Below are 17,876 nucleotides of genomic sequence, written 5' to 3'. Positions count from 1 at the left end.
TGAATGTTTTTGAACTGTTCGTACCACTTCGTACCAGGACAAAGTTTGTTTATACATAAGGTATTGTATGATTAGAAATCGTAATGTACGATAGTAACGGCTACTTTTGAAATCTCAGGGATTTTGGAGCCCTTTTTTATGTGTAAAACTTGTCATATTTTTAGGGGGTGAATCAGATAGAGGAGAACGTGGTTAGAGAGGGATTCCGAGGGAGAGAGCTATTGAGAAGTTCTTTAGGGTTTGAGAGAGGAAGGAGAATGTGAGCATTGTGCGGGAGAAGAGGTGTGAGGGAGATCATACGGTTGCTCTGAACTTGCTGCATCTTGCTCCTCCTGTGACCCTAGAAGAATTTGTGGGAGGATCTCCAAGGGGAAAGGCTCTTCTACATTCGTGACCTCGAGGTTCTCTGCCTTCTCCAGGAGGGAGAAAAATTAGAATGTTCTCTGCCGTCGCCAGGAGGGAGAAAATAGAGTTTGGCACTCCGCCACGCCGGGTTGGTGAAAGGGAGTATTATAAGGGCTTCTCCGCCTTGCCAAGGGGGGAAAAAGGAGAGCTATTGCTTGTAGTGAAATACCCAGAGCGGAGGACTCCGGGGAGTGGACGTAGGTCATGGTTTGACCGAACCACTATAAAAATCTTGGTGTGCTTTTTCTTTATTTTCTTTTATTACTGCGTGCATTCTATTTTTTTAATATTTGCTTGAGAAAATTTGTGAAAAAGAGTTGTTTAAATTTTCATGTTAAAATTTTAAAATATCAAAAAATTAGAACTCCTGTTTAGGTTTAATTATTGTCAAGAAGTTTTCACAATTCACCCCCCTCTTGTCCATCTAGAAACTTCAAAGATCTCTAAATTATAATATCATTAGGGCCTTTGAATGCCCAATAAAAGGTCCATAATAAAGGGATTCAACATCGCCCGTCTATTCAAATCACTCTCAATTTACCCCCGATCTTTCTCCTATTTATTGGTCATGTCACTCTCAGAAAAGTATAAATAGACCCTTCATTCTCTTAAGAGTGGACCCCAAGCAAGAAGATAAGAGAAGGAATAAGAGAAGGAAGGGACTCCTCCTCAACCACCATCAGACTTTCACCCTGCAACCGACCGACGTCGGAATTAAGAAAGGAAGAAATAAGAGAAGGAAGAGACTCCTCCTCGACCACCATCGAACTTCCATCCGACTACCAACTGACGCTGAAATTCTGCCCGACTATCGACTGTCACCTGAGTTCTGCTCGATAAGAGACTAACACAAGAATTCTACCTGACTGATAATTGAAGCCGGATTTTTGCCCAACCACCAGAATGTCACCGTATTTCGGATCTCCATTTGTAATTGAATTTCAATCTGAGAGTTAATTATTATAATATGATCATCCTTAATTTTAAGGACGAGTCAGCCACTTATAATCTAAGTAAACACTAGTGAAATCCTTTCAACTAGGCATGGCCCCATTATTTTTCCTTTTTCCTGAGAATCCATGTAAGTAAAATCTAGTGTTACATTTTTTTCCTCTATTTGTGTGCTGGATATATGTACAACACTGAGACAAAAATTTCTAACTCTATCGCCCTTTATATTTAAGCCTGCAACAATTTGGCACCGTTTGTAAGAACAATCTTATAATTCTAAGTATTTCTTCAATGGCCAAAAGGTGTAGCAATAAAATCTTGGGACCACTCCAACTCCCACCAATCCAGGAATCAATGTATGAATCATGGTGCTAAGTATCTATCTCTTTTTATCCTAGGGTGCAAAATGCTACTGGAGAAGAAACTTTAGGGCCTTCTCTAGAGAAGCAAATCCGTAAGATGGAAGAATCTCAGTTCTGCGAGAGACTCAACAACCAGCATTAGCATAATAGGAGATTCTTCTTCCTCGAGATCCACCAATAGCTAAAAATGTCAACTTGAATATCTTAAAAGGTTTTGTTGAAGAAGGAATGTGAGCATTTGCTTTAGTTTGTAATTAGTTTTACCTCTTTTAATTGCAATTTGCATTTCTCAAAAAAAAAAAAAATCTTAAAAGGAGATTCCTATTCTTCTGCCAAGGAGAAATATGCAATTGCATGAAGATAACAAACTTGCTGACACTGAAAGTTCTACCTATCCTTCACATACATGACATCAACCTCGCATTACTCTAGACATCCCTGAAGACTTAGTCCCACTGCATGTTTCTGAACTCCCTCCTAATGCCCTATGACATAAACTATGAAGATTAGTCAGAGAAAAATTCCCGTGTAAGGTGTAAGACAACCTCTTCATCAGTGAGACTACCAAGAGTCATCACCCATGACTGAAGCCATTCTTCAGCACCCCATTCTGATAGGATTCAAACTATTGAGCATTGATTCCTAGGTTAGACAACTAACTCATACAAGCATATCGATCACTATAGAACCATTATGCATTTCCAACATGCCTTCAATGCGCTCCTTTACCAGTTTTTTTGGCTACCCTCTAAGGACAAACTCAAATGTGGTTATATTCACTTCTAGCCAGAATAATTCCTATATTTTTCAAATTAGGCAAAGTGTACATCAAACAATTCATTGCCAATTGAAGAATTGATAAAGATTCTTCTCAGCTCTTTAGGATCTGTCAAAATGAATGATAATCACTGAAGGAGTATTTTTAATAATTTTTCATCGAGGCTTGATAAATTATGAGAGTAGATCATAAATTATTGAGATGAGTCTTTCTTGGAGTCCTCCATTCTGGTCCCTTTTATGCAGCACTCATGCGAGATACGGTTAATTCATACATCGACCTAATCCATTATGTGGATGTACAAATCTATGTAGATGGATACATAAATACTCCTAAGAAGTAGTTTGAGCAAACAAATAGAAAGCACTAAAGTGCACCTATGATAGATAATTTGTTCCCACAATGAAAGAAATAAGGGAAAAATAATCTGCCTCCTAGGTCTCCAATGCCATGACGGGAGCCTCGATAGGAGGAGTATACACCACTAAATGTATCTTAGACAAATATGTTGGTGCTCATCCGAGATCAGAAGAATGTGATGTGGTCTAATCCTTTGAAGTCGAATACAAAAATTGGAATCAATACTATCATTTTCATCGTAGTCGTGACCACACTATCGAAGCCTGTAAGCAACCCAAGGATTAAATCAAAAGACTTATCCACCAAGGTTATCTTTAACAGTTTATTTGAGATCCATTTACTCAAGAGGAAGCTTATCCCACTAGGGGCAAAACTAATAATAGTAGAGACAACCGTTGAATAATCATCTAATAGTTGGTGAAATTGAGACCATGGTAGGAGGCCCCTTATTATCTGATCAGGTCTTATTGGCTATAGATTAAAATCCAACACCAAAGTAGGCTCATATTGATCATTCTATTACTTTTGATTATTTTAATTTGGAGGGAGTAAAAACCTCTCATCAAGATCTGCTTATGATTAATCCACAGATAGGTGACTCGTGTTATAACATTAAAAGATATCTTGTAGATAATGGAAGCTCTATGAATGTTTTGTTTTATTCTACTTTTCATAATATAGGTCTCACAACTTTAGCATTCTACAGGTTCACTGTATGGGTTTGAAAATCAACATGTATGAGTAGAAGGGACAATCAATCTCTTAGTTAAGTTTACCCCGATAGACTAAATACTCCATCCAGTTTATTATAGTAAAGTCATAATCAGCTTATAAATTTATCTTTTGAATGCCACTCCAATTGATCTTTGAGATTATCACCTTCATACCTCACCTTAAGATGAAGTTACTTATGCCAGCAGGAGTTATTGTAGTACACAGAGATAAAAAAAGCACAAGCCTGTTATCTTAGGGAGGTTTAACCACGCCCAATTGTTATACTGAGCATTGAGGATTTTGATCTCCAGAATGAGCATATCCCTTAAAGGGCTTCAGTTATAGAAGACCTCACTATTGAATTCATATTAGAATAACACCCTTCAATGATCATGTAGATTGGAACTCTTCCCTTATATGAGAAGAAGAAAAAAATGCAGATTTTCTACTTAAGAAACAAGATATTTTTATATGGAGTCTAGTAGATATGCTCAAAATCGACTCTAAAGTGATCGTGCACTCCCTCAAAGTTAACTCGACGTGCAAGCTAGTAATTCCAAAAAATGAAATTTTGTGCTAGATTGCCAGCAAGCAATTGAGCAGGATGTGGTTAAGCTTTTGGAAGCTCGATTTATACAGGAAGTACACTATCCCACTTGGTTGGCGAATGTCATCATAGAACGGAAGGAAAGTGGAGCTTGGAGAATGTGTGTAGACTATACAGATCTTAATAAAGCCTGCCAAAAAGATAGCTCTCTGCTTGCTCGTATTAACCATTTGGTCGTTACCACCTATGGGCATAAAATGTTCAGCTTTATAGATGCCTACTATGGCTAATATCAAATAAAGATGGATCATAGTAATGAGGAGGCAATAATGTTTTGAACAGATAAAGGGTTATACTATTATTTGGTGATGTCGTTCGGGCTCAAAAAAGTTGGAGCCACATATCAACACTTTATGAATAAGGTTTTCAATGACCTTATTGGGCACTCTATAAAGTATATGTTGATAACATGCTGGTGAAAAGTCTAAATAAATCTCAACATATATATGACTTAAAATAGTGTTTCCACCTGCTATAATGCTACAATATGCGACTCAACCTTTGCAAGTGTGCTTTTGGAGTGGCCACTGGAAAGTTCTTAGGGTTTATAATAACCCACCAAGGAATTGAATCTAATAGTGAGAAAATCAAGGCACTAAGGGACATGGTGCCCCAAAATAATATTAAGGAAGTCTAGGGACTTAATGGAAGGATTACAATGATGTCTCATTTCCTAACCCGTTCAGGAGACAAATATATGTCCTTGTTCATGATACTTAGAGTTGTTTATAGCTCGGGATTACAGGACCAATGAATGCCAAGAAGCCTTCAAACAGCTATGAATGTATTTGGCATATATGTAATTACTTTCTAAACCAATACCTGGAGAAAATTTGTATTTGTATTTGGTTGTTTCTACCCAGGTAATCAGCTCGATCTTGGTCCGAGAAGAGAATGATGTATAACATCCCATCTATTATGTTAATAAGATATTATCTGAAATAGATAGACATTATCCCCTAGAAGATAAAATAGCTTTGGCATTAGTTTACTCTGCCAGGAAACTACACCTTTATTTTTAAGCCCATATAATTAGAGTTTATACAAATCTACTGCTGAGAAGTATCCTGCATAAGCCAGAAGCGTCTAGTAGACTCATCAAGTGGTCTATATAACTAGGAGAGTTTGATATCTACTACCTTCCTAGACCTGATATAAAATATCAAGCACTTATAGATTTTGTAGTTGAATGCACCATCCTTATATATGATGAGCCATTAAGTGCTTCTCCTTCTTTCCAGTGCTGGGCATTGTATGCTGCTGGAGCTTCTAGAAGTTCTGGCACCAAGGTTGAAATTCTATTGATCTCTGTATAATAAATTACCCTAGAGTATGGGCTCTGACTTAAATTCATGTAATGAATATCACATAACAATATGAGGCTTTTATTATCGAGTTGAGGATGGCAATTGACTGTGAGGTGAAGAACTTAGAGGTCCATACTAATTCCCAACTGGTTGCCTCTCAAGTAGAACATGAGTTTTACATCCATTAACCACAACTGGACCAGTACTGCAATATTATAAAATCGCTCTTAGCCCATATAAAAGAGCATAAGATCATATATGTCCTCCGATAGTAAAATGCACAGGTCGATTTTCTTTCTTAATTTCTTATAGTAATAACTGGAGATGTGTACAAGATGAAGTGTATCGAGGAGATCCACATTCCAAGTATCTAAGGTCTATGGGTCATACATTCAATCAATGAATTAAGAGAGGCTTCTTGGATTGATCCGATCTTGTCCTTAAAAGATGGAGTGTTGTATAAAGACCCCATAGCTTCAACATGACTTTGGAGATAAGCAATAAATTTCACTATTATTGGTGGCGAGTTGTACAAACGAGCCTTCATCGAACCATACCTTAAAAGTCTCCCACCTTTAGAAGCCGATTACAAAGAAATTCATCTAGGAGTATGTGGGCAACATTTGGGAGGAAAAGCATTAGCCTATAAGATCATGACGTAGGGATTCTATTAGACTACAATTAAACAGGATACACTTGAGTTTACTAAAAAGTGTAAAAATTGTCAATTATATTCTAATGTTATCCATACACTCGATCTGAAGCTTACATTAGTTCAGAGCCCCTGACCTTTCACCTAGTAGGGAATTGATATAACGAGACCTTTCCCTATAGCCACTAGATAATAAAAATTCATCATTCTGATTGTAGATTACTGCACCAAATGGGTGGAAGTAGAACATCTAGCAAAGATTATTGAAGCTAATGCCAAATAGTTCCTATGTAAGAATATAATATATTACTTTGGTATTTCTACAAGGTTCATCACTAACAACGAGACAATTTATTGGTAAGATCTTTACATCCTTTTGTAAGAATTTTTATATTAAGCTACTCAATAGAGGTATTACCTATCCTCGGGCAAATGGGCAAACATGGGTTACAAACTAAATAATTCTGAAAGAGATGAGACACACCTAAGGAAGGCTGGGTGATAATGGGCTAAAAAACTCCTAAATGTCCTCTAGGTTTATCATACTATTGCCAGAACTCATACAGGAGAAACCCTGTACAATTTCTGATTTGGTACAGAAATACTCATACTGGTGGAGTCCTAAGCAATAGAGTTCAAACTTTCAACTTCATTAATAACAAGAAGAAGCTCACAAATAACTTGGATATCCTCCCAGAAGCAAGAGATGTATCCTCACTTTGAGTCACTGCATATCATCAAAGAGTTTTCCTTCACTATAACCAAGGGTGAAACCTCGATATATCTCAATTGGGGATCTAGTTCTACGCAGTATTGAGGCAGCTGGAAAGGGCCCCCAACGCAATAAACTCTCTTCCCTACAGGAGGGTCCTTATTTGGTGGAAGATATGGTCAGGCCTAACACCTTCAAACTGAATGATACTAATGGGAAGATGCTCCCTCAAACTTGGAATACTGGCAACCTTCACAAGTATTATCAGTAGGTATTGATAATTATATTTATCTTGTGTTATATATTTTCTCCTAAGCCATTATGCTATCCTTGTATGTATCGCTTCAATATTATTATGCTGACCTTATATACATCCCTTATGTACTGATTGTGGTAAAACTCTTCTAGCCCCATATCCCTAAGCTATACTATGAAACTATTATATTATCTTATATAATACAATAATGTGATGTTCACTTTACTGTGATATTATCTCTTCCTATAAAAGATAAAAACTAACAGAGAATTTAACCTCTTTATCCATGATTCAAGAAATACATATTTTATATTGTATCTTAATCATTGAATGATCAATCCTAGGAGGATTTGATCTGACATCTTTCATACAGGTTAATGTCATTAAGTAAATATTTTGACTAACCTCATATAAGTTAAACATCTTAGGAGGTTGTCTTGAATTTCAAGTTATTGGATGATCAATCCCAGGAGGATTTGATCTGACATATTCCATACATATTAAATATCATCAAGCAAATACTTTGATTAACAATCTCATATAGGTCAAAACATCCAAGGAAGATGTCTCTCACATTCACTCAAGTCAAAAGAGCCTACTAAAATATTTATTATCATCCAAATTGAAATAAAACTAAGTGAATTTTATATGCATATGAGAAAAAGAAAAGAGAAGAACACCAACAACTTATTAATATATCACTGTATAGCATATACATCATAAGAAAATATCAACATCAAATGCTTGCAATCATCACTACAACATACAAAGTGGTACAACCAACAATATAACATCAATACAAAATCTCAATATCATCCTCCTCCTCAAGGGAAAAGGCCTTCTATAACTCACTCTCTACCTCATCACCATTAGAATCTGAAGAAGAGTCACTAGAAACTTAGCTAGGTGTCAACCCCTCCATCTCCACTCCATTCTTATATTGCACTAAGTGAATGCCCTTCAGAAAACCTTTGATGAAGCCTTCCTCCATACACGCTAACTCTAAGGCCTTCTATGTCGCATTATATATGTGATCACGAGCTTCCTAAATTTGATCCCTGATGATTATCTTGAAAGCAACATACTTCATGAATTCTTTTATGACTTTGGAAGGTGACTGTTCTGACTTGGACATGGCTTCCTTCTCAAACAACAAACTCTGGAGCCTCTTGACCTCATTTTCAATGGCTACAATCTTCTCTTTAGTGACCTGCTTATCTTTAAGATACTAGTTGATTACTTCTTGTGCATCCATAACTCAATATACAGACAATCCATTGCTTAATTTTGTAAAGAGGCTGAAGTTACCATAGTAGCTAATTCTTCCTTGCACTCTACTAGCTGCTCCTCCACAGCCTTCATCTCCTTAATCTTGCTATCATTCTTCTTTTTATACTCTCCTGTAAATACTTGACCTTCACAAACTCATTATTCTAATCCTTTAAGTCCATGGTCATTTTAATTTCAAGATTTATGCATTTTACCAATTGAAATAATGAAAAAGTTTCATAAAAGATATATCCTTGTGAGAGTGTAAAAAAAGTAAAAAAGAGAGAATGGGAACTCACCAACTCCTCAGCTTATTGATGGCCAATACATTGATTTTTCAAAACCTCTTCTCGAATGTGTGACTTGGAAGGAGAGACATGGTGACCTTTGCTAGTGCCTCTAAAAATATCCTCCAACTTTTTCTTCATGGATGCTTGTTGATCACCCTTATTCCCTGATTGTTTAGGATGATCCTTTAAGGGTTGGATAATTGCCTCTAGGACTTTGGTCGACTTTTTTAGCATAGGAGCTTATGATCTTTCTACCTGAGTAGATAGCCTCACCTTAAACAATTATTCTTCAATTACATATCTATTCAAATATCATACCTCATAGTGGAGAGTGTCGATATCATGGTGATTGAGTATCTTCAGTAAATCTTCTACTCCAATGTATAAGAGAATGTGTAAATCCTTCAGTTTTCCTTACTTTCTTGGAGATTCCAGTCATTCTTCATAAAAAATAAATCAGTAACCCAGCTCTTTGATTGGTCTCGAGTGCAAATATCCAATCACTTGGATCTAAAAGAGATACGATCCTACGTATAACGAATAAGCCTACCCATTCAAGAAAGCCACCCTAGAGATAACACTACTTCACGATCTCTAAAAAATACGATCAATGTCATTATGATCTCCATGAATTTATAAGAAAATTAAGACAATCTCACTCTACATGTTGCTAATATATTAATTAACTTTGGAGGAGGGGAAAATCATAGCCCTGCTCGTAAATTAAACTTGTACACCATCAAAAATTCTGAGGGAGGGGAACATGCATGAGTGGATCTTTCAGATACTTTCATTACAAGATCATTAAGGAAGTGAAATTCCTTCCTAAAAATGATCAAGGAATCACTAGTTATGGGGGATACGATTCATCAGCTTTGACAACTTTTTGAGTTTTCTTCAGACCCTTAGAACAGACAGTAGAGTGATCTCCTTTGGTTGGGGGGATTTTGGTAGAGGTTATGTCACACATTTAAACTTCTATACTAAAGAGGAACACTGAATTTGAGTAGGGGATATCACCTACCAAAAGCACTGGAATGCCTCTAGAGTAAGAAGAAAAATGGGGGAGAAAGTAAAGGTAATGCTATAAAAATTCTAACTTATACATAAGGAGAGGGGCCATAAATTTGAGTAGGGGATGCCACCTACCAAAAATAAGGGAATGTCTTAATTATAAGAAATGTTGCAAATCTGATTTTACGGATTAGAATTTTGATGATAACAAATATTCACGTTTTTTTACGACTGTTTCCTACTAACATTTCAGGTCCACAAGATCGAGTGCAACTCAAGCCAGCTCAAGATTGGGTAGATTAGGTCTAAGTCAATTTGTAATTTTTTTCCCTTTCTTGAGTCTATTATAAACAATATGGTTCTTGATGCTAAGTAACCTTTCACACACACACATGGGAGAAAATTTCTATATGTTGGTTAGAGTTCTCTATTTTGATCACATCATCCAAGATGATCCAAACATCATCCTGGATGATTTGTTAAAAATAAAAACCCTAATTAGAGCATCCTGGTTAAGGCAGCCGCATAAAGCGTATCGTCTTGGACGATATTTATATCGACTAGGACAATAGGCTCAAATCAGAAAGAATCAGCCGCCAGATCTATTTAGGTATTATTTATTTTTGGAAATCGTCCATGACATCATCCTAGACGATGCAACACAATTATGTCTAAATTAATCTGCTTATTAAGGAAAGCAATTAATGTTTTGATAACTCGATCCATCGTCCTAGATGATCGCAAAATTGGCCAGGATGATCAGTTCAAAAAACCTTAGTTATTCCTGGACGGTCTTTATCGGCCAACTGCCTTCAGGGCGATTGTTTGGATGATTTTCATGGATTTGAAGTAATCGTCCAGGACGATCGTGAGATTAGCTGGACGATCAAGCTATTTTTTCATCGTCCAGACAGCCTTTCAGTGCGATTATCTGAACGATATTTAAAGATTTGTACTGACGTACATGACGATATTATATAGGCTTGGACAATATGAACAAAAATTTTATAATCGTCCCAAATTGTCCGGGCTAATTGAGTGAAATTTATACTGATTATATAAGATGATATCCATATCATCATGGACTATAAAGTCTGTTTGTATAAAATAAGAGCTATTCCGAAACTCTTCTATTTAAGAGCTCTTGTTCTACCCAAGAGCTTATCTTTTGCTCCTGTCTTGACCTGAGAGAGCTTAGAGGAGAGGGAGAGAAAGGAAGAGAGAGAAGATCTTGTGAGGGGGAGTTTGTGAGAGGTTTCATAAAGGTTGCTCTAAGCAAGGATCCAAGTTGTCTTCTCTGATCGTCATCCCTTGTTCTTGGAGGTTCGAGAGAGGTTCACTTCAGTAATCGATCAAAGTTCTCTGCCTGCTTCAGGAGGAAGCAAAAGGAGTTATGTTCTTTGCCTCACCGGTGTCGATGGAAAGGAGGTATTGAACAGTCTTCTCTGCCTTACTATGGGAGAAAAAGGAGAGTCACTGAGTTTAGTGCAATACTCGGAGGGCGCCTCCGGTGAGTGGATGTAGGTCTAGTTGATCAAACCACTATAAATTTTCATGTTCTTTTCTACTACTTTTTCTGCATTTAATTTCTTAACAATTTCTTTGTGGTGAATTTTGGTTTGGTTAAGATTTTATTTTTTGATTGAAAGAATTTTTAAATACTAATTCATCCCCCTCTTGGTTAGCTTGAGCTAGTTCATAAGAGCTTAACATCCCTAACGAACTTTCAATAAAGTCAGAAGGAAAAGGGAGAAGGAGAAGTGGGGTATTTCCCCTACACTACGGGGGCTATTCATAGGATTAAGAGATGAGACTAGAAGCTTTTTGAATTTTCATTATTTTTAAAATTTTTTTTTTTTGAATTTTCTGGGGCTAAAATGACCATTTTTTGGAATTTAAAAAAAAAAGAAAAAAAACATTTGGTGGACCCCACCAAAAAGAAAAAAAAATAAAAAAAGTAAATTTATATAGCTGACAATTACCGGCTGTCCAATGTGCCTCAAACAACACGTTTCGAATGACACTTCGGCGCGCCATCGGCTAATCGTTTTGGCTGCCAAAATGAGTTCGGGTCCATTTTTGGTCCCAGATAGTTAAAATCAGATATTTTTGGGTCCCAAAAAACTATTTTTAGATGTTCTGAATGCAATTTTGGCACGTTTGGGGTTAAATGGAGCTCTTATGATCTAGTTTGAGCAAAGTTAAAATTTTTAAGGGATTTTTCTGACATTTTTTGTTATTAATTGAAGTTGAAATGTTGAGACAAGTATTTTTGAACTTCTGGAGCTTCGACATCCAAAAATGGGAAGCGAGTGATATATCATCAAAAACTTATAATGAACGTCTCAAAAATACACACCCAATGACACCAAATTCAACTCAATCTGATCCCAAATGAGTCCAAATCAAAGACCCAAATCACATTTGAAAGGCTTAATCCATAATTTGGATTACCAAACAATTTTCAAATATGGCGTGCTTATATCAAATTGAGCGGCTTGAAGAGAAAAATCCAACAAGCCCAAGATCTATTAATTATGATATCATTAGAGCCTTCAAATGTCTAATAAATAGTCCACAATCAAGGGATTCAACATCAGTCTTTTATTCAAATCACTCCTAATTTTTCCCTGATCTTCCTCCTATTTATTAGCCATGCCACTCTCATAAAATTATTAATAGACCCCTAATTTCTCTTGAGAGGGGACCCCAAGCAAGAAGATAAGAGAAGGGAGAAGGAAGAGACTCCTCCTCCACCACCGTCGGACTTTCACCCGGCAACTAACCGATGCTGAAATTAAGCATTGATGTAAGAAGGGGAAGAAAGAAAAGGAAGAGAGTCCTCCTCGACCACTGCTGGACTTCCACCCGACTGCCAACTGACGTCAAAATTTTGTGCGACTGTCTATTGGCACTGAAGTTTTACCCGACAACCGACTAACACTAGAATTCTGCCCGACTGTCAATTGAAGCCAGATTTCTGCCTGATCACCAGAATGCCATCAGATTTTTGATCTCCATTTGTAATTGAATTTTAACTTGGGAGTTGATTATTGTAATCTGATTATCCTCAATTTCGGGGACGAGTCAACCACTTGTAATCTAAATAAACACTAGTGGAATTCTTTAAACTGTGTGTGACCCCATGATTTTTCCCTTTTTGTGGGTTTCCACATAAAAATTTATGTGTCATATTTTTTCCTCTGTTTGTGTGTTTGATATCTGTACAAAGCTAAGATAAAAATTTTCTAACTCTATCGCCACGTATATTCTAGCCTGCAACAAGAATTATAACTTTATTCATTTCCACTACTTATAGATTGTAATATAGTATCCTATATTTTAATAATTTTAAATTATCAACTTTTTATTTTGATTTTTTTAATTAATAAGAATTATAGGTTTCTTAATTTGCTTGAGGACAAAAAAAGTTTAATTTGTGGAGAATTTGATAAATGTAAATTATCTTATTTTAGTTATTTTGTGCAAGAAAAACTAAAAAAAATGATTGAAATTCTAAGGAGCATTGTGGCGTTAGATGAAACATTGCTGCATCGCTACCTTCAACACCATCGAGGCACCCCAATTTTGACATTGCGGCCCCAAGTTCTCTATTTGCAAGCATTGTGGCGACAACATAGACAACACCGCAGCATTATCAGCACAGTGACGTCAAAAAGTTAGCTTGACGGTATCTAATTCTCTATTTTCAAATGTCGTAATGTCATAATTTCTCATGCCTTGGTGTCATTTTTTACACTTCAAGAGCACCATAACACCATTATTTTAAGCGCCACAGCGCCATATGCTTTTTTATATTTTTTCTATAAATAGTTGTTATATTATATTTGTAGGAGATTTTAGTCACTTATATAAAATTCAATACTTTCTAAAGTACTTCTCTAGTTCTCTCTTAGAGTAAAATTTAAGGGAGGCATAAGATACAATCATTTGGAGCGTATAACATATGTTTCTTGAAGCATTTCTATAAGTTAAAGAGAGGAGTATAGAGGAGATTCTTTGATCCTTCCCGGTGATATTAAACTCTTATATTTGTATTCTTCTATGAGTTTGCTTGTTATTCATTTTATGTCTGACTAATTCTCTCTTAGAGTAAAATTTAAGGGAGGCTAAGAAAGTATAAGATACAATCATTTGGAGTGTATAACATATGTTTCTTGAAGCATTTCTATAAGTTAAAGGGAGGAGTATAGAGGAGATTCTTTGATCCTTCCCGGTGATATTAATCTCTTATATTTGTATTCTTCTATGAGTTTGCTTGTTATTCATTTTATGTCTGACTAATTCTCTTATTTTTTATTGATGAAAAAAAATGCATGTTGAGTACTAATGAAGACTCTTGTTTTATAACTATTAAAAAATATTCTTATTATTATACCGCTCTTTATTTAATGCACATAGTGTTCATATTTGTAGTTAAAATTTAGTGTAATGTATAGCCTCGACAAAGAAATGCAAGAACAACAAGGAGTATTGAGATATGATGTTTGTATGTCTGGATATAGGATGTAAAATATTATAGGTTCTTAAGGAGATATTATAAATGTAGGAGGTCAGCAAATATTCACCCTTAAAAGATTGATAGAGATCTAGGGATGCATGTTCATTGAATCACATTATTATGCAGAGTCTCATTAGAAAAAATATTCAATTTTAATTTATTAGTCCAAAATAGTTTAATTAAATATGGTATCAAATATTTTATTATTTATTTAGTAATATAATCTCCAAAACTATCATTTTTTATTTCAGTTGGATAATTATTGCAATTAGAGTAAACAATAATAATTTGTTGCCTTAAAGCATACATTCTGGTTAGTTCGACACTCTACTCTAACATTTTATTTCTTGATTTGACATATATGTTTATCAAAAAAAATTTAAGTATTATTTAGGAGTGATAGAACACTAGATTATATGATAAAAAAGTTCACTCCACAACCCCCATCAGTTGACATCTTGTGTTGAATCTTTGGTGACTGCCAACTCTCTTTGAAATATTATTAAAAAATAAACTTATTCTTTTTGTGATTTATTTAGAGTTTCTCTAAGTTTATCATTTTTTTTCCTTCAAACCCGTATAAAATTTATGGCATGGTCGCCACTAGTATTGATTCTTTGATGAGTGTCAAACCTTATTAAAGAATTATTTGGGATGAATAATTTTATTTTCTTATGTTAAGGATAATTTTCTTTGCCTTTATTTGTTTTTTTTTTTTCTTTTAGCCTTCTTATTTTTGCTTTGTTAATCACGCATGCAAGGACATGTGAACCTACCACAAAATTTAAGCTCTGGGGATACATCTTTATTAAGAGCGGTGGTATTTTTGTATAATAAACAGGCTATGTAAAAATCTTATTTTCTATGAAAGAAATCTAATTTGCTTGAACGAAAAGATTTGGGGTGCCATATAGGTATAGTCTTCATCATTAAAGAAGTAGATCATCAATGTACAAATTAAAAAAGATCATAATGATAATATATTTATAGAAAAAGTATATTCATCAATAATTTATGAAAAGTTTTATATCTGTTTACATCATTATATATCACCATCATCATAGAAGAATTTTTATTATCATTTTGATTATCATTTAAATATAAGAAGAGTAAAACTTCGATATCATTATGAAATAACGAAATGATTATTGCTTCTATATGGTAAGGATGTGTCATAAACATCTTCAATTGAGGTAAAGCAATCAAGAAAGATGTAGGCTTCATTTGGGACAGCTTTTTCATTGCTTTCTAAAACGGAGTTTTAGTACAAAAATAAAAAAATTTGTACTAAAACTGATCCGTTTTAGAAATCAGTTAAAAAGCCGTCCCAAATGAAACAGTAAACCATCATAAAAGCAATTATTAGGTTTCATTCTCTTTTAAGATGACAAAAATTTGAAGCAAGTAAAAATGTATGTGATATCCGCTTCCTCTCTCTTCACCACCTTCCATTAGAACTCCAATACAAGGGAGAAAGTTATGGATGCTTTATAAGAAAGATCCCTTTAATTAAAAGGTGAAAATATGTTTTACATTCAAATTATGAAAAATTTTAACTTTAATATTCTTTATAAAATGAAGTAATAATTTTTATTTTTATTTTCATAAAAATAAAGTTAGTTGTATTATAATATAATGTAAGATTGAAATCATATATGGTGTTACTTGTATGCAATGAAAAATGAAGCTTGGTAGTTTTTTCAAAACATTATGTGTCTGAATTTATGTTATTATTCTTATGAATAATATCATATCTTTTTATCTAGTACCATGTTCAAATTATCATGTTAAGGGTAGCCCACCCTACAACTTTGTTAATATGATTCATTAAAAAACTACATTTAAAAAATTTTAAATTATAAAATTCTTTTTAGGTGGGTTTTTTTTTTCAAACTGATGATTTTTCTTAAAAATCTACCATTTGGAAAATTATGAATTTTCTAATGAAAAAAATCCATCTAAAATGTGGGTTTTTTATATAGAGCTGTACTTAACCAAAAATACTTATTTATGTTTTTTTTTTAATTATTTTCATGAAAGGATAAAGACCTTATTAAGTAGTTTGATGATGACATGCGGTAGAGAAAATTGTTGTTATGATTGTTTAGCCTTTTTTGTGTTGTGATTATAATGTATATGTACAATGTGAAGTGTTGAAAATATAAGTTTAAAATAAGTTTATGAAGTAAATAATGTGAAATGTAACTTGTTATACACATTTTTAAAAATTCTAGTCGATTTATATTGTTGGATAAAACTAAAGACTACTCATGTTTCAAACTTATTGATTGTGGTTTTTTTTTTTTTTTGTATTTTCTCTCACATGTTTGTTTCAACTAAACATAACCTATCTTTATGGTGGGATTATGTTAGCCTTAAGACTGTGGGTAGGGCCATAAATTCAAAACATTAAAAATTATTTATTAGTTAAACGAATGTTTGATATAATTTAATAGCCCTCAATCTATATAGGAGGTTCTAACACTTCATGATAACTATTGAATGCTTTTATTGAATTGTGGTCATGATTTCATGTATCCTTGACTCCCTTTTTTTTAATCCTCTCTGTTTCTCTCATTTTTATCATATTAAGTAAAAAAGTCCTTCACAATCCCTCTCTCTTTCTCTAACATTTTCTCTTTACCTTGATCTTTCAATAATGATCTCTCTCTCTCTCACTCTCTCTCTATTTGTCTCTTACTATATTTGATTAAAATCTAAGAAAGGGCAAAAAATTATTATTCTACTACATCCATTTATCATTAAGTAGTTAGATTTTGGGGCTTAGTCATAATAATCTAATTTGGTCTATCTCAAATCACACCTATATATATTGCATTTAATAATAAAATAGAAGAAGACATTAATGAATCTTAATTAAATCTATGAAGTTTAGCATTTTAGTTCCCTCAACTTAAACTATTCTAATATGGGTCACCCTTATAAAATTAGCAAGTGCAGGAATGCTCTTCTTTTATTTTTGAACCTCTTATAAGTTTGGGATTAAATCTAAATATCTCAAAAGTTTACATGTAAATCTTGACTCCATAACAAATAATATATTTTTTTTCAAACTTAATATGAGATTATAGTCATAAGTATTTAATTTTTCTTAAAAGTTTATATTCACACTTATTCCTAATCACAATACCCAATTATAAGGTTATGTAAAAATGAAAATAGCCCAATACTCATAGATAAATGGACCAAATAAAAGAAGCCCATTAATACCCCTCACCCACCTCTTCAACAAATGGTATGCAAGCCTGCTTGTTAGATATTGAAACTTTATATGCTTTATTATTATGAAATTTCCAAAAATCTTAAAAGTTATATGCGTAGTGGTTGACACTCGATGATAAAATGATGTCTTCTATTAGAATTAAATTATAAAATATTATCATTCTAGTTCAACAATGCATGTTATTTCTAATCATTGCCACATATAGATAATGATTAAACCATTGAAAATGCATTATTAAATCTTCACTCCCATCTTTAAAGAGCATTTACCTATCCCATTCCTTCTAAACCCAATCCTAATAAATGAGGTGGATTTTTAGGAATGTTTTATGCACATTAGTCATGATGCAAATTTGTTAGTTTGATATTTTAAATTCTTTATTTGAGAAAAATGATCAAATACTTACAAAATCACAACGTACAACACATTGTGT

This window comes from Dendrobium catenatum, unplaced genomic scaffold (genome assembly GCF_001605985.2).
Source record: "Dendrobium catenatum unplaced genomic scaffold, ASM160598v2 fragScaff_scaffold_670, whole genome shotgun sequence".
NCBI lineage: Eukaryota > Viridiplantae > Streptophyta > Magnoliopsida > Asparagales > Orchidaceae > Dendrobium > Dendrobium catenatum.
The sequence above is the reverse complement of the archived record's forward strand: the minus strand, read 5'-3'. Positions refer to the sequence as shown.